Genomic DNA, 22,853 nt, shown 5'->3' with positions numbered 1-22,853 from the left:
TTTCTGGTTGGCCAATTCTGCTTTTTAAGTCATTCTTATTAGCTTTTTGCATTTCTTTTTGCAGTATTCAATTCTTTCCCTAATTTTTCCTCTATCTTTCTTACTTGATTTTCAAAATCCCTTTTGACTCTTTTATGGCCTGAACCCACTTCTTCTTATTATTTTTTTGGACGCTTTGGATGTAGGAGCTTTGACTTTGTTATCTTCTCAATGTGTGTGTTGATCTGCCTTGTCACCACAATCACTTTCAGTGGTCAGAAACTATTTCTGTTGTCTGTTAATTTTTCCAGCCTATTGCTCTGCACTCAGCTTTTAACTCTTTGTTAAAGTAGGGCTGTTTCCAGCGTGGGGGGATACATTGTCCCAAGTTTTAGGGGTTTTGTGCAACTGTTTTCATAACTCATTTTAGGAACTTAAACACAAGCACTCTTTTTCTGCCTTGGAGCTGTTAGGAGTATACAACCCCACTATAGCTGTAAGATCTAGTGTGCTAAATCAACAGAGTTCTGCTTTGCTGAAGCTTGGATCTGGAGTTGGAACTAGGGCTGCATTTGGTACAACCTGCACTGGGATTGCACAACGAACTCCCACCTTGATACCATAGATCCTCTCCACTTACCTTCCAAGTCCTCTCTGATGTTTCCCAGCCCAGATCCAGAAGTCTTCAGCACTACTACCCCAGGGCTGGGGCCTGAGCTGGGATTCTGTGCTAGGCTCCCACCAAGGTCTGATTTCACGGACCTTTTCTGCTTACCTTTCAAGCATTCTCTGGTGAGTCTGAGGTAAGAGACCTGGAAGTCAACAGTGTTGCTGCTGATTCAGAGGTTTGGCTGAAGTTGGATCCAGGAGCAAGGCTGGATCCGAGTTTTGGTCTGGAGCTAAACTGGCATGGCCTGCATTGGGACTGCACATTGGACTCCCACCCTGGTATCACAGACCTTTTCTGCTCATTTTCTAAGTTGCCTTCAGCTGGAAAATGTTCTACTCTGTCTTTTTGAGTGTTCTGACACTCTAAAATTTGTTTAGAGTCATTATTTAAAGGAATTTAGAATGGTTTGGGTGAAGATTGGGCAAGTTTCTGCCCTTTCTCCACTATCCTGGCTCTGCCTCCAGGTTCTTGCTTTCTTAACCACATGTTATATATGGTTAATCATATTATTCTTAATCATATTATTGTCATCATTTGTGGACAGAGAGACCAGGAATTCCTTCCATGCCTACTTTGCTTATGATATAGATTGCTTTTTTCCAGGGTGTACTCATGGACTCATTAGGATAAAAGGAGTTGTAGTATAGAAAGAAAATCCTGTATGATTAGAGAAATAATCTTACAATGACTACCTTTTAAGCACAAGATTTTATAATTTCCCCATTAAATTTCATTTTATTAAATAAATATTGTGCCTGATCTGCCCTATCAGCTTCCCTTCTACCATCTTTGCATGTAACTTCCCCAAATCTTAACTCCTTTCTTTATGTCAGTGGTCTCTGTTGGTGCTTTTCTTCCAGCTCCATAGGTCTTCTGCACTTTTCTTCTGGAACCATAATCTTCTTTAAGTCTCTCCTGGACTTAATGAAATAAATGTCACCCAGTGGCTCCATTCTGTGCCTTTTATTGCTTTCAGATTCACACAAAAATCTCATTGATACTTCATCCAGGAACTACTGGAACTGCTGGATTTTTATAGTTTAATACCTCCTCATTGTCCCTTTTTTTGTGAGTAGGCCCATGAAAGAACAACTTTGTTACCTAGGGATAAGCCTTTGGAAAATAGCTCTACCTCAAAAATATGATGCTCATAGTTGAAATCTTTGAGGATAGATAAGAGCAATGTTTTAGTAACTAGGAACTGGCCTTTGATAGAAGCAGCTTTGGATACCAAAAATGCTTCTGGAATAGTCTGTCCCTGTGATCCTAAGGGGGTCACTTAACCCATACAACGGACAACAAATTAACCCAAAATTAATTCAGACAACTCTTTAAGACTATAACATTCATAACATGTTCCATTCTGTACTGTAGTGGGAATTTCCTCATTGGGAAGTCTTTATATAAATGAAAATAGAAGTTTAATTTTAAAAAAATTAAGGAGAGGGACTTTCACTCCTCATCTCATACCACATAGGGGATTGCCCCTATCATTAAGGCAATTAGGTAATGTTCTTTGTGCTCTTCCTCCTACATTTCCATTCCCTTTCCCCCTTTCTCTTTTCTTCTCCAATTTATTTTTCCCTTTTGGCCTCCTTTTCTTCTCTATTTTGCTTTCAACATTTCACTGATCTATAGTATCAGTTCTAAGATCTATTCATGGAAGATTTCTTTTTATTGTTTTTTATTTTTCCTCTTTGTCTTGTTGAAATTATCATTGTTTCATAACATTCCTCCCCATTGTTTCTATTCCATTTGCTGCTCTAACTCAGGCTCTCCTTTCAACTTACCTGAAAACTTACTGGCTTTCTATCCTACAGTCTTCAAACCTCATAATGTTCCCAAAGTCCCACTCTGACCATATTATTCTCAGATTCTAAAACCTTCAGTAAGTCCCTATTACATACAGAATAAAGGCTAAATATTGTTAATATGGGAACTACTTGCTAACTGCTTGTTGATTGATTGATAAGCATGGCATTGAATTTCTTCCACAGTCTGACCTCGGTCTATATTTCTAGACACATTTCCCATGAATTCTCTTCATGCTTCCTGCATTCTAGTAAAATTGAACTTTTCATTATCCTCAAAGCATGCTCCAACTTTTCCTGACTCTGAATCTTTGTTAATGTGGTACTATCTACCTAGAATACCATCCTTCTCACCTTTGTTGATTGAAATTGTATGCATGCTTCAAAGCTCAGGTCATGTTCCATTTGCTTCACAAAACCTTTTCTGATCTCCCCTCCTATCCCTAGCTACCTTCTGCAGCTGTCACCAGTACAAATAATTTTTTTTCCTCTTTTCTAACATATTTCTTTAGCTTTTATACCACTTAGATTTATTGATAGATTATTAAAAACAGGAAAGAATCTTAGAGGACATCTAGCCCAATTACTTCTTACAAATGTCTTCATCATCTGAGGTCCAGAGGGATGAAGTGAGTAGCCCCAAATTACAGAGAGAATTAATGGCAGAGCTGAGGCTTGTGCAGTAATCATCTGATTGTAAGACCAGTGCTTCTTTCCACCATGACACCTGTCTTATTTTCCTAGTATAGAATAAGTTTTTTTAAGGATTGGGGCAGGGTCATTTCCCACAGTGCCATATACATAATCAGTTTTTCAGTAAACTTTTGTCAAATCAGTGAATGTGTGAATGCTTATTTTCTATAGATTCATAGGCCTTGAGCAATAATTTGAAGTCTTTCTGATAGAAGTGATATACATCAAGCACAAAGAATTTTTTTCCTTTGGGTACAGAATCCCAACTAGGCATCAGAAGTTTACACTATGTTCTATTCTAAAAAAATAAACAAAAAACAGAGAACTAATTCTTTTTCTTTTGCCAGGTTAGAGGTAAAATAGAATCTTTGAATAATAGCCATATTAGAATTAAGTGTGGTTATTAAATGTTTACATACACATGGAACTTAATGCACATTGTGTTAAAACATGGAGACCTCATTTTTCATTTAACATCATATGGCAGTAGTTATTCATTGGCTTAGAACTCCTTCCAGTTGTGTCCATTTCTGCTTTTCACAAACAGGTTTTGAACTATACCCTTTGTAATCTCATAGAAGAGAAAGAATAATATCAAACTTGTTTAGAGATTTCTTCTTAAAATTTATGACAAATTGGGTAAAGTGAAACATAATTTTCCTTTTGCCATACTGATTGCAATACCGTGTGTGTGTGTGTGTGTGTGCATGCATGTATACATGTATCTGTCTGTATGTATCTCAGTGTATGTGTGTACCCCTGCATACACATCCTCTCAAATGGTGGATGGAATCTGTGTTTCCTAGTTGGAAGAGAGAGCTTTCATACAAATTCACAAAAGCACAGAGAGAGCTGGGGCACATGTCCAGGACTTATTTGTTAGTGAAACTGTCAAATTATTGACACCTTAATAATTTCAAAAAATCACTAGTCACAAATCCTCACTGGGGATCAGACTGAAATCTTGGAATAACTGGTGCAAATATGCTTCCCTAAAATCTAGCCAGTTAACCAAAAATCAGACCCAGGAGGAATAAGAGCGAATGTATTATTCCCAGCATTAGAATTGTTTCTATAAATGATTTCGTTTTCCTCTGTCTCTGTTTCTCCCTTTCGACTTCTTTTCCTCCCCACCCTCTCCCCTTTTTTTTTGTGCTCTGAATTCATTATATGATATAGTGTAAATCAATAGTAAACGCTAACCGCCCACTCTGTACTCAGTTACGCAACATCACATACCCAGTACACAGAGACAAAAAGGGAAAAAGCACACACAGCCTTTACATTCAAAAGCTCTTGCATAATTTTACTTTTCTACAGCCAAAAGAAAAAAAAAAAAAAAGGAAATAACAGATGGGAAAACTTACAGTTTTTTTTTCCCTTTTCTCAGACTTTTGAGAAGGGAGTCAGTTAACATCCGTGGCCATTTGTAGTTGCCCTAAGCAGCAGCTTAACATCCCATAATTATCTATGTCTTAATTTGTTTCAAAATAGGACTTTGTGATCTCCCTGATGTGATACATTTTTCAGGTAATATAAAACTAAAATTATTCTAAGGTATTTATGGCTGACTTATTTTTTATTTGTTTTATGAAAAATTAATAATATTTAAACTATGAAATGAATTTTAAAATATAGTGAGGGGGGCTGTTTTCTTTTTTCTTTGCTTGAAATATATCCAGTGGAATATTTGTGTGAAAAGCCACTTATATAAATGTTGTATTCTTCTTGCTTTTACTTTGGGGGCCATATAACAATTTAATGTTCTTTTTCATGTCATTTTAAACCAAGAACTCTTAATGAAAGAGAAAAAGTCTCAATACAGCACAGATATATTTTATTGAATATTTCAATTGACTTTACCTCTAAACAATGGTTCTATTTAAGATTCTGTAGCTTCTGCAATACTCAATGAGAATTTTGTGTGCTATATTCACACATAATTTTACATTCTACACATTGTGCCCTTCTTTAAACTTTCAATGGACAATAAAAATTCTCTCCTTCCTTTCTTTGCTTCTGTGATGTTACCCATCCTCCTCACCTTACCCCCCACCCCTATCCTGACTCACACCTCCTATTTCTCACTGTTCTAACTCCCTTTACAATTCAAATGGAAACAATAAATTTGTATGCTGTTCTGGGCTCATGTTTATCTGCTTTTCTTTCCTGTTATAATATTTCATTTCAGTTAATTGACTGAAGTCTATAGGGACCTAGAAATTTGTCTGATAAGGAAGTTCTTTTTTTAAAAAAAAGTTTCTGCCTGTCAGTTGGATAGAAAACTGTAGAAACTATGTTACATCTACTGAAAGAAGTAAAGATCCTAGTTGAGTGGAGTTTTTCTAATGGGTTAGAAAAAGGAAAGAAAGACACTGTGATAAAGACAATGCCTGAATCGGATCACTCAAATTTCAAGAAATATTAAGGTATCTCATTTTTTTTTTGTATCTGGGGGTCCATTTCATTCTCTGATGTCAACCTTTTCTTCTTTACTTTATTTTGTTACATTTTATTTTATTTGCGAATCCAGGTTTCCCTTCACCCAGGCTGGAAGTGTACTATCACTCATGAGCCTTATCCAAATAAGGACATGCATGGAAATTTTGCTATGATTTCTCCCCTCACCTGGGCCAGTTTTCCCCTCCTTTGACAGCCTCTTGGCCTCTGCTTCCAGAGGTTTATAATACTAGTATCTGATTTAATGCAGATAACAAATTTGTTTTAGCCCATAGGATCTCAGAGCTCCTGGACTCAAGAAATCCACCAGGTTGGGCCTCCCCAGGAGCTGAATCTATAGGCATACAACATTCCATTCAGGTCTCTTTCATGTTAAAATCTAGGAAGTTAGTTGTGTGCACAAGTTTACTGTGAAGGTTTTAGGTTAACCTTTTATTTTTTTATATTTCAGTCTGAAAGCAAATATATGATCACATTGATGCAATCATTCTTTTTATCATGCTTTAATATTCTTTTCAATATTGTTTGTTTGTTTTAAATGGATTCCCCCTCCCTGCAGAGAATCCACTTAATGTGCTGCAGATCTTTTTCTAGATCCTGTTAAATTCCATGGGTACCAACCGAGCACTCAAGTTTGTGATCTCTTGCCCTTCATTTTCATGTTTTATTTTATTTTGTTTTGTTTTTTACTTTATGCACATTTCAGGCAATTTTACATTCTTTTTTATTTTTCTGTGGAATCTGAAGTTAAAAGAAACCAGCACGAATATTAGGACCTCATTTCATACTGAGGGTAAATATGGTTTTATTTTCAACTATATGATGCTGGGGTGAATCCAGAGGAGCTTGGTCCTATATTTAACCAAGCTATCATCTAGAAAGTGATGAAGGACTTAGGCACCATTGATTTTAAATAGTGAAAATGTCAAAAGAACACATTCTTAACATATTTAGAACTAACTAATCAAATAAAAGCATCAGATAGCACTTAATGAATGCATTATCTTCTAGCTGCTATTGTCATCTTGTTAGTTTGGGTGGTAATGATGATGTTTTAGTTTCTTAGTAACAGAGTATTTAAGCATTAAATAAATTTGTTTTTGAAAAAAATATTGAAATTTGGTCAGAGTAATCCAGTACCACCTTGGACAATATGCCCTCAAATCTATATTTTTATGAATGTTCCCTATCAGTTATTATAGTGAAGTTTTCCAGAACACAAAGCAGGGGATGGAGGAGGAAAAGAGAGAGTCAGAGGATTGTTTGTGATAAGCAGCTTAGGGCAAACTTACATATGATTATATGTTATATATTATATACATATATATATATATAATATTGTTCTCATATTATGCACATATGTGTAAAATATTGGAAATATTTTATTTAAATTATAGCATATTAATGTTCTACAAGCAAGTATACACACATTTATACAGACACACGTAGTTGGTATTCATTTCACTTATCCTTAGATGCCCTAGAGATTTGTATTTTCTTTTAGTTATTTAACCCCAGGAATCCTTCAGTCAAATTACCTGATGTAATTTTCATATGTGTGTATTACAAAGAAGATTTAAGAATATTTAGTGGACAATGGGTTATTTCCCTTCCTCTCTCTTTTCTCCTTCCCTCTTGCTTTCCCTTCCTTCTCCCCTTTTTTCTCTCTCTCCCTCTCTTTCCTCTCTTCTTTTCTCTTTCTCTCTCCTTGCCCTTCTTTTTCCTCTCTCTTTCTTCTTTCTTCCCTCCCTCATGTTTGTCCATATCTCTTATTTCAGTAATATAGAGAACTCCTACTGTAAAAACTTGCTCTGTGAATGTAGATCAATGACTGTTCTGCAACTTATAGTCTTAACAACTTGCAGGGGTGGGGTTAAGGGGCATATAGCATTAAGAGATAATTTGTTCAGTTTAATAGTCACTGTTCTTCAGAGGATAGGGCTTAAATTCATGTCTCCCTGTCCCAGGCCTTCTGAGGCTAACTCTTGTCTAGTACACATGCCATGCTAGCTCTTGACATTTCTTTTAGCTATCAGAAATATTAGAAACAGCTGTTTAGAAGATAAATTTTTAAAAATAATTTAACCATTTTTTTCTGTTCTACTCTATAACATCTTTCCTTTTCATTGGTTAGTACTCTTGCACATTCCAAACCCTGTTTATGAGTTCACTTGCCTTTTTAACTTCCATTTGTGGCCAACCCATCACTTTGAGTTTTTATTTTCTGTAATAAAAGCAGCTCTGGGAACATCAGGCAGTTTCCAGTTTAGCTTTTGTAATGGCAAAAGATAACTAGCTGCAATAGAAATAGTTAGAGAGCCATAGATTAGCATTGCCAGGGCAAGAAAAATATTAGGGACAGTTTTAATAATTTTTTCTTTTCCCTTGAGGCCTCCATAACTCTTAACAATCTAGTTGTTTGGGCTCCTGTTTGAAGCCAGGAGATACTTCAAATGCTACTGTCAGTATCAAAAGTTACTGATTTACCTTTTAAAGAGGACTGTTTAAGATGCACTTCCTTAGTGGCAGTGAGGAACCTTCTGTGTATATCTTTAATACAGATGAGGGAAGAGTAGCAAACTCCAGAGCAAAAAGAGGCTGTGCTGAGACAGGATAATATAAAAGATAGATCTTTGTACAGCCCAGTAATTTCCCAGAGCAGTTCCATAGAGTAGATACATTGTCTCATCTTATTCCTGGCAGTTGATGCTACTCTGCCTCCCTATTTGTACTGTGCCAAACGTAATATAGTTAAGATTATTTCCCATTTTCTCTTTTAGCCATCCTTTAGCAGTCAATGCTGTGAAGATCTGGTTTAAAAAAAAATTCCCATTTAAAACACAAAACTAAGAAGCTGCTTTAGTGATCCACATCATTTCATATGGAAAATTAAGTTTCATGAGAATCCTAATATAATATATATATATATTCCCATTATTTCTCCTCAAACTCCTTTTTATTATATTATTCCATATTTCAAGATATTCTTTGTTCTTAGGTCTCCTGGAGAAGTAGAGTTCAGTACTTTTATTAGCTGATTCCCACTTCTCATTAATAGGTAGCATTTATATAGGTTTACAAAGAGCTTAACTTGTACTATCTCATTTGATCCTCACAACAATCTTGTGAAGCAGTTGCTATTATCATTCCTGTGTTATAGATGAAGAAATGGTGGCAGAGGTTAAATGACTTGATCATAGAGCTAATAAATGTTGGGAGCAGGATTTGAGTTCAGGTATTTATGACTCCAGATCAAGTGCTCTGTCTGCTATGCCACTTAGCTGCTTACTGTTCACCATACTGGAAAATGCAATTTTCATAGCATTTTTATATAATTTAGTTAGCAGATATCATTTTTATATTGCCAGTTTGGGATATCCCTTGAAGATCTACCTATGATTTCTTGTTAAAGAAACAGAAAAGAAAAACTTGCATATGATGGACCTCTGCTTGTTAGGCAAGCAGAATTTTTATTTAAATTATGATATTTAGGTATTTTGTTTCTTCCCAGAAAGAGCTTTTTAAATGCTAAGTTTGGAGTTGTTTTGTTGCTCTGTGACTACATAAAAGGCCTTGGTTTTCAAAGGTTTCAGTTCATTTGTTCTGCCTCTCTTACTTTTACTTGGAATATAACACTCTACATTCATTTATTCTCATAGAGGCATGTAATGCCAGTAACTCACAACTTATGAAACCAGGGGTAAATAATCCATAGCTTATTCTCCCGCTATTGCTATAATATTTATATCAAGAGCACAAGTAACAAACAATGAACAACAAAAAGAAAACCAGTTTGTTTTTATTTATACAATGTTTAATCAAAAGTATAGTAAAGTTCAAATGGAGCTGCAAATCCTGGTGGTTCACAATGGCTTGATTTATTTTTTTAAATAGACCATGGATAATTAACCATAAAATAAAACTTTCTCAACTCAAGTTACAGGGAATTGCATAGAAGGATAGCAAGGCATTCACAACTGGTTACAACTGGTTACAGTTTTTAAAGTTAAACATAGAGGCAGTTAAAGGAGCCAGTTCATTTCTGAGTCCCCAGCTGTGTTTTTACTTCCAAACGGAAGCAACCTTTGCTTGCTATAGCATGACTGATGCCAGTGTCCCAAATTGAGATATAAAAGTATTACTTTCATTCTTGCCATTTTAATCTCCACTTGTTAAAGTTAATACTTGCATAACATTTATCAAAGCATTTTTCATTTCAGGGTGCTTCAACAACATTAATTGGTTATTCTTCACAGCGTCATTCTGTGGTAAGTAATTTTTATTATGCCCATCTAAGAGATGAAAGTATTAAGTCTAACTGAAATCAAAAGCATTTTTTCTGAGTGTTGGTAAAAATTAGATGGTGAGCCTGTATTAAGATCATCAGTTAAAGAACTGAATTTGAGTTTGTCTGAATTTTTTTCATTTTCCTATCTGTTAATTAATGTATACTGCAACATGTAGGATAGAGGGGAATTTTGCTTTAATTTTGGAGTATTATCCCATACTTCATAAGAGCAACATTCTAAGATATCTATTCAGATTGCAAGTTTTTAAAGTTTTTGTGTGCATGAGTATAAAATGTATACATATACTTTTCCCCAGAACCATAGGAGCTTTGGCCTTGGCCAGTAATAATTATCCCTTCTGCATCACGACATTCCCCATTGTGCTTTCAATATATCTTGCAGGTCAGAATAGGAAATTAAATAGGAATTTGCCTGGGGGGTGGGGGGAAGTGGGAGGGGAGTTTTACAGATGCTATAGAGGACATGTAAATAAAGGCCAGCAGATGATATAGAAAAAACTTTAAAACTCAGGAATGCATAAAATATTTTTATAGTATTGTGTAAAATCATCATATTTTATCTTTTAATATCATAAAAATACCCAAATTTTACAACATACTGTAAACACTCCATAGCAGAAAAAGAAAACAAAAACAAAAACAAAAAAACAGACTTCTCTGCAATGAAGGGAAGGCCAAAAAATTTTATGGGGTTTTTCCAGGTCACACAGGTGCTACCTATCTCTAACCTCAGTTCTGTGGAAGAGATAATTGTAAATAAAAGAGGTCCAAAATAGATTTTTCTGTGCATTTGAATGTTATCTGATCATTGTGTTGTTCATTTGAGATAGAGAGATTCTATTTGGATAAAAGATCTTAAAATCCACTGCTTTGTCCTTTCCCTCCATCTAAGGACCTATGATTTCGTTAGTATAGAAAGCTCTCTGGAAGGATCATCCCTCTACAATGAAGATGAGCAACTAATTTGCAGTTTTTGAAAAGAATTGCCTAGGGCACTGTGAGATTGAATGGCCTGCCTTGGGTCAACGAGTCAATAATATAATTACTAAGAATTCCAGGTACTGTAATAATAACCAGGAAGTGTGTATACAGAATCAGACTGAGGTGTTTTAGTAGAGAAGCATCACATCTAACCTGGTCCTGAAATAGCAGAATGTGTAACAGGTCAGTCAGCACTGAGTAACACTGGCAGCCCTCAGTTGTATGGGGGGCCAATCTTGCCCAATATCTGACAGTGTTAATTCCTGACTTCAGCTAATACTATATAGTCCTGAAAATCATTTTCATCCAAGACACACTGGTGATCTCCAAGGTCCTTTCAGTTTCAAAACTTGGAAAATTATACTCTTGACTTCACTTTATATGAATCAGCCTAAAATGAGGAAAAATAACCTCTTGGAATTATAAAGATGGATTTATAAAAGGAACTTTGTTACATCTATTGCCCATAATCTCTATTTGTCATTATATTGCTGTTTCTAAATCTGTTGCACATCTATCTCTGTCTCTGTGTTCATCTATCATACAGTGAAATCAGCAACCCTTTAGAACTATAACTTCCAGCCCCATACCCTTCCCACCCTACTTCATGCTTTAACTTGTTGTGTTGCTCGGAAAAAGACTCTTATCAGTGTATCAGGAACTCAAGGAACAAAGATTATGTAGTGGCTTTAATTTGTCACTCTCTTTGCATTTAAAAATTAGATCATCATGAAAAGACCCATTTCACACTCTCTCTACCTTGCAAAATGATCAACACCCTACTTCCCATATTTCTCCTCAGTCACAGAAAGTCTTTTATATTTTTGTGAGAAAATCTTTATTAACATGTCTTATTTCCATTCAGCCATATATTTATGGTATGGTCTGGATATTAACCCTATAAGGACACAAGATTTTTTTTGTCTATAGCTGCTTTGATATATTGAATCCTAAATTGTAGGGATTGTATTTTACTTATCTATGAAACTCCCATAGGAATTTCAAAGAAGAAAAACAAAACCTTAGAAGTAATAGGTAATTAATAAACATTTGTTGATTGGCTGAGTGAATAGAGAAAGTAACAGTTTAACTTTGTTTAATTATTTAATTTATTAAATTTTAGTTTAATTATTAAGAAATTCAAGTACGATACAAAGTAAATCAGAGTATTTCTCTACTGAATATATGTCTTCTTTACTATCTAAGAGGTGAATTATTTGGGCAAACTTCAATATTTCATGAAGCTCTTAGTCACCGTTAGAAGTCAAACATACATATTTTGCTGGTTGGAGAATCACTTCACAAAAGTCTTTATCTCTCACAGAGGAAAAAAGCTTTCCTCCCTGATATTCACTTTTTACATCTAAAATTGTCAAGTAAATTTGCATGATAATTTGTAAAGTTGACCATCAGTATTGTCATTAATTATATCACATCAATGGCAATCAATGTATTGCAAGCCAGTTTCAATTTATATACTAAATTTAAATATACCGATACATAATTCTTTCCCCATGGGCAATTACATTCTGGTTGTAGCCAATTTATTTCTAAAAATGTGTTAGTTATACAAAGTGCTTTAAATATTTTAAGTCTTACTTGGACTTTAGAACTAGATACAGTCATTAGCACAACTTGAGGCATCCAGTTAGAGATAGTAAAAGGGTGCTAAGACTTACAGAGTCAGGAAGATGTAAAATCAAAAGAATTTATTGGTTTTATGACTCTAGGCAAAGCCACTTATCCTCTCTGAACTTCAGTTTCCTCATCAATAAAATGGAAAGTGACTATTTCAAGAGCTGTTACAAGTATCAAATGAGATAATATGTAAAAAGCACTTTTCAAATCTTAAAGTTGTAGAAATATTGAATATTATTATTAAAGAGAAGCAGTGTTTTTGATTTAGTAGAAACTTCAGTAGTACTATATTGATTGATTGCTTTAGAGTGGTTGAATATGATGGGATGATAAGCACTTAAACATATTAGAAATATTGATTTTCACAACAACACTGTATAGTTGTGGAAACTGAGGCAGATTGAGATTGCCCAGGGTAATGGAGGTAGTGAGCTGGATTTGAACTCGGGTCTCCTTGACTCCAGGTCCCAGACAGCTCTCTAACTACTGCACCACTTAAGAAGACCTGCTTTGAATCAAAGATAGAACAATAGGAGACAAAACATAAAACACAAGAGAGATACAGGCATAATGAGAGTTCAAAGCAAGGAAAAATTACTTCTAGTTTATTTTTCTGTGTTTTAGGCCCTACTTCAAAAACACTTGGGTATTTCTTCACTTAAGTTAGGTCCTAAATATCCAGCATTGGAGCAGAATCAGTACCTGGGAATTTCTGTAGGCCTTATCATTTTTGGTAGGAACTCCTACCAAGAACCCATTTACAACTCTTAGTAGTTATTTTCAGATCTTTGTGGGGTCATATTCAAGCTGGAGTTGGAAGAAAGAATTTTCTTTAAAAAAAATCTTGGGTATTCCCAATATAGTAGGAAAGGTATCTCTCTTCACCCCCACTTCACCCTTTCTTTCTCCTTTATTAGTCCAACCCTTTAGGGCTGGCATGGCTTAAAGGTACCACCTAGTACTTTTTTCTTTCTTAATGAAAACTCGTGACATTTATGTCTACATTGTATTAATCTTCATTTCATATATTTTTCACAATTGAGGTTTGAACTGTCACATATGGAAATGGTCAACACTGAATATGTTTTGAGCATGGTTCTAGTATCAGAAGATTCTGAAAAAAATAATTAGTGAATTTTTTTCCTTTTTCATCATATACCACAAATTGCTACCTCAGCTTACCCAAATATTGCTTGTAGTAGGAATTTAAAGGGGAAAGCAGGATGCCAGAAAAGCTAGAAATCCAATACTGTAGCAGAAGTAGATATAACGACAAGCCTACCTTTCTTTTCCCTACTCCTTGACTTAAATGGACCAGTGTCCATTTAGCTGTCACCTTTAAGCTTATATCCATTCCATGTCCGGGTATAATTCTGGCCTCTAGGCAAGAAAGATAGCATGAGTCATAGTTCTATAGCTCTAGTTAGTTTTTTTTTGGTTTTTTGGCCATGGCTTTGTATTTTGTTTCAAGCAATTAATCTTTCTCTATTCCTCCCCCCACCCTTTCAACTATTTTATAGTTCAGTTTCAGAAAATTAATCTTTGTCTTATTTTCCTGTCCCTGAATTTCTTTCTTGATCTCTGTCTAGTACCTTAGTTTTTTATAATGAGGGTTTTAATCAGTTCTTCCAGGCACTGAAGCCCTGTTCTAATACCTGAATACTTTTTGCCAAACCTCTCTGAATACTGAGTTCTTGCTTACCTGGGCCTTTATCTTTTTTTGCCACAAGATTATCTGATATTTTTTTCTACTGTACCTTGGGGCCACACTCCAGGTACCCACCGCCATATCTTCCAGATGCCTACTAGCTTGCCTCCTGGATATACCCATATTTCCCTCATTTTAATATTTCTTTGATATCTTCCTTCCTGTTCAGACTTCCTCCTACAATATGCCTTGTTTAGATCTTCCCTAATTTCTTATACCATCCTGTACTTCTCTCTAATCTCTCCTCTTCTAGCCCTTCCGGTTTGATCTATAAACTGAAAGTTATTAGGGAGTAAAGGAGTCAATAAAAAGGAGTTGAAAATAAGGATCTTAGAAAAAGAGTGGTCACTAAGACTCCTTTATTTACTCATGCCTTCCCTTAATGTCTTCTCTATCCTGAGAACACTTTAGATAGAACAGTGCCTTTTAAGCTACAGGAAGTTAACTAAGTCTGTTTTCCTACTTTTATAATAGATAATGTAGATCATCCTTATTTATAAAGAACTTTGAGATCCTCAGATGACTAACATTGAATGCAGTTCATATTCTTCACAAAGAAATAGCAGATATGATCACATACTAGTTAGTTGCCTTTAAGTTCCAGGTCTTTTTGACTATTCAGAATTAAGGGGATGTCCAACAAGTATACCTTGTATTCAATCAGAAAATCAGTTTGTGAGTAACCAGGTATCATACTGTATCAATATAAACTGAATTTATGTATTACAAAGATCTTTTTAACCTAAGGAGTGCATTTTCTATTGGCCACGAAAGTGGGTAGCTGGAATATTGATGTGCCCAAATCTTAGGGGGGGAAAAAACTTTTCTCCTTCACTAAATCCCTAAAAAATAAGATAGTTTACAGTATGGACACACATAAAATATTTTTAACCAAAGCTGGTAGAGCAAAGCACATGAAAAAAAAATAATAACATAAGCAATAAAATATCCCAAATAGAAAGCATCTTTAGTTTGCCAGACTAGATGGTATAAACAACCTGAACCTTTTTCTTTTTGTTCTTCATATTTTTAATCTTCGGAGAATTCTTGTTTCTCCTCATCCATTCTTGACCCAGCATGACTATAATTAAGCTGTCAGCAGAAGGCCAGTATTTTTATTAGAGGAAGGATCATGTATGGAAAGAAGAGAGGCTGGTGAAAAAGAAATAGGGATGAAAAATTCTGTCATCCTTGTGAGACTCTAATGTTTAATCCCATCTATATCTATATCTATATCTATATCTATAATTGATATTTAAGGACAGTTAACATTTTGTCATTATCTTAAATCCTGGATTTTAGTACTATATCAAGTGAAATGATAACAATAATAACAAAATTCCCTACCTTTTTATTCCCTACCTTTAATTTATCGATTTAGATCAAATATTATCTCTTCCATTTTTTTTACATGGCCATTCTACAAATCAGTATAATGTGACTATACTATGGGGTCTTCCCCACATTTTTAGTTTTCACAGATAGTCCCTCAGTTAATAAGCATTTATTAAGTGTTTGCTATGTGCCTGGTATATCATGCTATATAATATAAGTAGGAAAAAAAAGACAGTCCCTGCCCTCAAGGAACTTATATTCTAATGGGGAAAAACACATAAAAGGAATCTGAACGGCTATGTTAAACTTTAAAAATGTATTCTTATTTGTCTCCAGCAAGTTAACTGGTTAATCATGTTACTGTTTACTTTTTACTCGTACATATTGCAAATAAAACACAAGAGGAAAGCCTGTGGTCATAAAACTATTTGGAAGAGTTAATTACAATGCCAAGAATATATTTTCTCCAACTTTTCCTGTCCTGTAAAGTTTGATTATACCAGAATTTGCACGCTAGAAAGTACATTTTAGTTTCCCAGGAGGGGAAATGGAAAAGAAGAACAAATCCAGGCCTATGAAGTGATCTCAAGCAAACTGGTATGGATCCCAATGTCAGTTAATGAGTACACTGCCCTATTCCTTTACTCCGAGAAGGGGTTAGATTCTAGAACAGGGAAGAATTGGTCAATCCTTGGGAGAGTGAAGCAAGCCCTCATAAAGTCCATCTTTGTCTTGAAATATTGAATCTAGTTCAGGTTCACTCTGCAGAGAACCCTAGGATCAGATTAAAAATATTGTCCTTTAATGGCTGAGGTTCCTTCTAGGTCAGTACCATCCCACATCCTTCTCCTTTTGCCAAGTCCTCTTATTCCCTCCAGAAAAGTGGGTGGGATTGGGATGAGAATGTGTATTTCTTTTTCTTTTTTCTTTTTTAACCTTCTTACAATCATCCAATGCTGGAAAAACCACATGCAATCAGTCTTTTACAGGAAGAGATCTCATCAGTCATTAGGAGGGAACTCAGGAACTCCAGTTGTCAAAGGGTGCTGATCTTGCCTTTGTCTTTTTTCATAGTGCAGCCTTTGGCGCCTGTCACTAGCAGTCAAATAAGGACAATTTTACCATTCTCTCTTGCTGCTCTTATTTTTTTTTCAATGCCGGTACATGTATTTGTTATTCTTTATAACTCCCTTTGAAGTTGGAAATCCAAGGGGAATCTAAAACCAACCAGATGTTTCTGCTGTTGGAGAGAGAAGACAGCAAGGATTAAGTTTAACTAAAAGTTGGTCTGAGAAAAAAAATAATTAGAGCTAGAAATCATCTTCAGATGCCTTTAATTATTAGATATTTTTCTTTTATTTATCCACCAGTCATAGGTGATCCTATTTATCAATTTGCCCTAGAACAAATGTACAAATCATCCCAAGTATATAATATTGGCAGTTTTTCTGGCATATTTTTTAATGGAGTTTCAGTTCAATTACACTATTACATATTTCCCTCCCATATTTTTAGAGTATAAGTCTTTTGGGAGGAGAGGGAGTTGTTGGAGTATCACACTGTGATCAGCTTGGAGGCTGATCATGTGGATGGATCCAAAGAGTGAAATCAATGTAGTGGGAGGTAAAGGAAGAAAAAGAGGAGATAAGGCTTAAGTGCTCAAAACTTGCAGTTCAGAAATTTTATCACTCTTCACTAGTGGTGCCTGATGACCTGCAAGGTAGAAAAAAAAAGAAAGTATTGTTAGCTATCAAAGATTCTGAGACTGCTGGAAATATTGGTTAAAAGTAGAAGGCAAGAAAAGAATTCAAATTATGAAAACACATATTGAGAAAGAAGTACTTATGGGAAATAATCATTTAAAATGACCCTCAGGAGACCTTTGAAGAGAGTATATGTCTAGGCTGAATGAAGGAAAAGCTTTCTGTCTGTAGTGTCTGATTGAGAAAAACAGAAAGAGCAAGGACCCTGGTCTTTGGGAAACTTTTCTTTCCAGTTAAAGTTGCATTGAATGGATTTGTTTTTCTCCTTTGTCCTATATCTCAATTTATTTTCCCCATCACTAATAAATCTGAGTCTACCATTTTTTTCATATAGAAAACTAAGTGGTAAGGAATCTGTGACAATTTATTTGGCTGCGCTTTGCTCAATGGGTTAAATTTTGGGGAGATTGCCTTTCACCTCACAGGAATTGGATACTTGCCATTTGAAGTTTCTGTCACTCCGCCCAGTCTTATTTTTAAATAGAAAATCTGAGTCCTCAATAATTATATTAAACTTCCTAAGCAGCACATATCAATTGCATATACCATTTTAAGTACTTTTCAGACCTTTGGAAAAGAAAGAAGAGAGAGAAGGAAAGAGAGAGACAGAGTGACAGAGAGAAATCACTCAGCAGCTGATTCACTTATTTTAAGCAGCTTTCACCATTTTGAAATTAAAAATTTCAGCCCTGGAACATTGGGTGATTTGAATGTTCTGTAAGAAATTGAGAGAAGATTTTAAAAAAACAAAACAAAACAAACAAACAAACAAAAACTAATGACATGTTCTACATTCAGGGACCTGAGTTTCCAATTTAATCCTGAGAAAAACAGGTTGAAATAAGGGAATTTTGGACCCAAACAGTGTCTCTTCTTCCTTTTCATTTGTTTATTTTTTTGTCAAAGCAGATGGTATGCAAAGCATTTATATTAGTCTTGTTGCTGACAGAGTTTAACTTAATAATCCTGGACTTGGAACTGGGTGTTTCAATAAAGGAAACACTGTTTGAGAGATTTTCCATTCAAAACAGAATCAAAAGTTTTTAATTAACAGCATCACAAATTAATGTCCTGAATGTAGGCCTTGGTTCCTACATACTCTATTACAGGAGGAAAGACCATAAGAGAGATTCATTGTGCATATTTGTATTTTATAATGCATTTTTTATTTATTTGTTGAATCAGAGTCCCAGTCGTATATTGCATTGCAGAAATACAAGAATGAAACCTAGGGAGGGTGGTGCTTCATTCCAGCAGTTTCATTTTGTTCAGTGGTTATTGTCCTTCGTTCTTTGTGATTGTAATTGCTTTCAAAGTTAGAAATGAGTAACTATTTGCCAGTTCTTGAAATTTTTGAAATCATGGGACTTGATACAGTATCAGGCTTAATCACTGACAAAGAACACAAAGCTTTGGGCTCTGTCAGTCAGTCCTTTGGCTTTTGCTCAAACAGTTCATATTCCTCCATCTTCCTTTATGCATTGAACAATAATTTTGTTTGGTGGCCACTCCTCACAAGGTGATTTTATGTCCAAAATGTTGTACCTATGTTTCAGATCTTCAAATCAGGGATAAAAGGGAAGAGAGAGAATGAAGACAGAAGGTACAGATAAATTTGAGAAGGGAATAAGTAGAAGAGAAAGAGCAAAAGGAAAGAGCAAAAAGGAGGAAAAATTTATATTAATTTGTAAAGTGGTCCCTAAGAAACTGCTGTAGTGCCTTGTTCTTTTGTGCTTATATGAATTACATAGAATAAGGTATAGATAGCATGGTTAATCAACTTTGAGAGAGGTACCCTGGAGTTGGAATTTGAAATGGCATTGACACATTAGAACTTTGGACTAGATTAGATAATATTAAAGCAAATAGTGTTAAATGCATATATAATCTTACCCTTGAATTGTGTACTTCACCAATTCAAGATGAAGGAAGAGTAGAAATCCAGGTATCAGTTTATCTGAAGAAGAGCTAGGGGATTTAGTGAAATGAAAATTCAATAGGAATTAATAATGTGATATTACATCAAAGAAAAATAATGCCATCTTTGATTCTGCTGAGAAAATTGAGGTCTAGGAATAGGAAAGCAGTAGCCTTGGTTTATTCTTCTCTATTCAGCCCATAGATGAATTATTGTGTTTTGTTCTGGAAAGTCATTGAGAAGTTTGGAAAATATCCAGAGGAAGGGAACTAGAATGTTAAAGAGACAAGAGATCATGCCATAGGAAGATACATTAAAGGAACTGTGAATGTGTAGCTTGAAGAATAAATGACATTGCCAGTACATGATAGCTGAAAGCAAATCCTGGAAGGTCTGGTGAGTGATCAGTACTTGTTCTATTTGGTCCCATAAGTAGTGACAGTGACAGAAAGTGACAAAGGAGCAAATTTACATGGGGGAGAGGGGATTTCTCAATAATTATAGCTCTTCATAAGTGAAATTGTTTGCTTTGATAGATAGTGTGTTCCCTTTCATTAAATGTCTTTAATCAAAGGCATATGGTTGAGTGATATTATAAAGGTGAGTCTTTTTCAGTGGTGAGCAAGAAGGTAGGAACAGTGTGAAAAGTTCCAGAAAAGACAAGAAGGATGAGAACTGAGAAGATCATCAGATTTGGATATTAAGAGATCATTGGTAGTTTTGGAGAGAGCATTATTATGTTGAATGATGATGTCAGAAAGAAGACAACTGAGGACTGAAAAATGAATGGAGACTGCAATTCATAATGAGGCAGATTTTTCTTAGGAGTCTGGCTAAAAAAGGGAGGAAAGATAATGGGATAAAACATTGAGGATATGGTAGAGTATAGTGAGAAGTTTTTAAGAATAAGGGAAACATGAGTGAATCAAGAGGACTGTTACTAACTATAATAAAATTTTAAAATGTTTATACAAGTTTAAATTCTTGACCTCCACCTATCCAGACCCCCAATCAAATAATTTAGTGAGATTTCTCATATTCCTTCTTAAACCAAAATAAACCCTCCCCAATGCAGGCATAGCTTGGATAGGCTTAATTGTAGCAAGAATTGTTGGTAAATGTGATGTTTGTGGAACCTCAGAGTTTTGATAACTTTGTATAAAGATAATTTATTTTGGAAATCTTGTAACTTAACACGGTTCCGCATCCTTTCTCCCTTGTCTCACTGCCTTAATCTGTCCTTAAATATGGGTGTGTATGCGCACATGCACATATGCTAAATTACATACACACACACATTCACACAAGTACACTTACACACACTTTTGAATAACCAGTAGTAGACATAAATTCATAATTTCAGTAGAAGAGATAAACAACAGACCTGTAGATGATGCAAACGGATATATATTACCAGATTTTGTTTTATAAACCAAATTCCTTCTCAACATAACTGTCAAGCTTAAGTGAAAGCTCTTTCCATTCTCAATTTCCTGGGAAGGAGTGGGATTTCCTATCTCAATTTTGGGAGACTTCTTGTAGGAGATAAAATCCAATCTGGGAGAAAAACTGAAGAAATGATTCGAAAACTTAGACCATCATAAGTCTGTAGATTTGGGGGATAAATCATACTCTGTTTATTCTTTCCCACTTAGATTAAAATGAGCAGCAGTCAAAGAAAAGAAGGAAAATATTCAGGTTCTGGCATGAGGGAAGAGATAGCCTTGCCTGTTTTGTCCCAATGACTGGAATGTCCTTAGAAGTTGACTTTAATTATATAAGTAATTCAGGCCTTTTTTAAAAACCATCTCCACTTCTCCACTGCTCATTGCTTTGTCCTTCAAATTAATGAGCTTCTCTCCTCAATCCCAATTTTTTTTTTTTGCACCCAGGGCAATGATCCCTATTTGTTTTGCTATAGTTGTTGTTTCTCAGGAATAGTTCTGGTTACCTATGAAACTCCATGTGTGAAAGTTTTGATTTTAGTAATTGTGAATCATAATGATAGCAAATGCTTATATAGCACTTTATAGTTCATCTTCGTTACCTGAATTTATCCTCATAAGGAACCTTAATATAGTTGATACTGTTATTCCCGTTTTACAGATGAGTAAACTGAAACTTAAGTTCAGTGATTGCCGGGTAAATGGCTAAGGCCAGGTTCATGCTCAAGTCTTCTGATTCCCAAGTTCTGTTTTTCTATTCATCTAGTTGCTGCAGTCTTTTCTCTTGCCATGACTAGAATAAGGCCAGTCTATGAGTGTATACAGAAAGATGAAAAAGATGAGTGTGTGTGTGTATGTGTATAAACACACATATATATTCATTTTTTTCTATTCTGCTTCAGTCTTATTCTAAGCTTTATGCTCCAAAAGTTCAAGTTATAAATAGAGATCCACTCTTGACTTTTTTTTTCCTCCCCATTTCCTCCCTTAGTATTTTCATTCTGCTTCCATGGTTTCATTTGCCACTTCTGTGCAAATGATTCCCAGATCAATATACTCAGCCTCCATTTTTTTTTTGGCCCGAGATCCACTCATTCATGGAGAAGATATTTTCATTTGGCATCTCAAATTCAATACATACAAAAATAATTCTTCATTTCCCCCTATTAAAACCATTATTTCTTCCATGGTCTTCATAGTTCTTCATAGTATCACTATCCTCAAACACATCTAACTTCAGAGTTTGACTTGGAATATTCTCTTTTATTCACCCTCCTTCCCTACATTAATTTTATTCTAACTCTGTTAATTCTATTTTGGAAATAACAAGTCATCCATAATTAGAAGTCAGTAAGTCAACAAGCATTCATTAATTGCTAGTACAAGGGGGAAAAAAGGAGTTCTTTCTATGGAAGCTCCATTCTAATGGAGAAAGACCATGCATAAAAGGAAGCTGAAAAGCCAGAGTAATCTGGGATGGGGAAGAAGGTAGAAGGCATTTGCAGAGGCACAGCAGAGAAATTCCAGAGTCAGGGATGGAGCCCAGGGATAAATGAAGTCATAGCAAGCTTGGATTTTTCTTTCAAAAACAAAAGCAAGCCAAAAAATCTCTCCTCAGTTCTGCCTTTAAACATCCTTCAAAATAGTTTTGTTGCCCTCTTTTACAAGCATCCTCTCTTGATCCTCTTAGTTATTAATGTTTTGTATTATTTCCCCTTTCTAAATTATTTATTTTGACTCTGTATTTTGTTTGTACTTATCTGTGTACAAGCTCTCTCTCTCTCTCTCTCTGTATATATATATCCATGCATAATGTTAGCCTGATAGGGGGATGACAGGTGGACAAAAGAATAAAGTAAACAACAGAGAACAAAAGAATAATCTACAAGAAAGCAAATATGTAAAGTCATGAATGTAATCTCTTATAGTATTATATACGGTTTCTTGAAAGGAAAATATATTGTTACATATTTTGAATGTTCCCTGATGTTCTGCTGGGCATATGACAATATTTTTTTTTTAAAAATTTCTTTCTTTTTTCTATTCTGCATTTAATTTTAAATAAATAAATATTGAAAAAAATTAATCACTTTAAATTAGAGCACTTTAGGTCTCACCTTTGCTTTTATTATATTCTACATTG

The 22,853-nt window shown here is 35.0% G+C and overlaps 1 protein-coding gene across 18 annotated transcripts in view; it reads left to right on the top strand.

Annotated features, from left to right (window-relative positions):
• The window catches only part of ZBTB20 (zinc finger and BTB domain containing 20), a 1,022,251-nt gene that overhangs the window by 578,859 nt on the left and 420,539 nt on the right, over positions 1 to 22,853 (top strand). For 17 of the 18 annotated variants that reach the window (XM_031963653.1, XM_031963649.1, XM_031963663.1 and 14 more), the window contains one exon: positions 9,834 to 9,881. The gene's annotated coding sequence lies outside the window, so the exon portion shown is untranslated. Of the gene's footprint in view, positions 1 to 4,975; positions 5,583 to 9,833; positions 9,882 to 22,853 lie in introns of those variants that run through there. The other variant, XM_031963666.1, reaches the window with a different exon arrangement.

The sequence above is a fragment of the Sarcophilus harrisii genome, chromosome 3, assembly GCF_902635505.1.
Source record: "Sarcophilus harrisii chromosome 3, mSarHar1.11, whole genome shotgun sequence".
Classification (NCBI taxonomy): domain Eukaryota; kingdom Metazoa; phylum Chordata; class Mammalia; order Dasyuromorphia; family Dasyuridae; genus Sarcophilus; species Sarcophilus harrisii.
The sequence above is the reverse complement of the archived record's forward strand: the minus strand, read 5'-3'. Positions and strand labels throughout refer to the sequence as shown.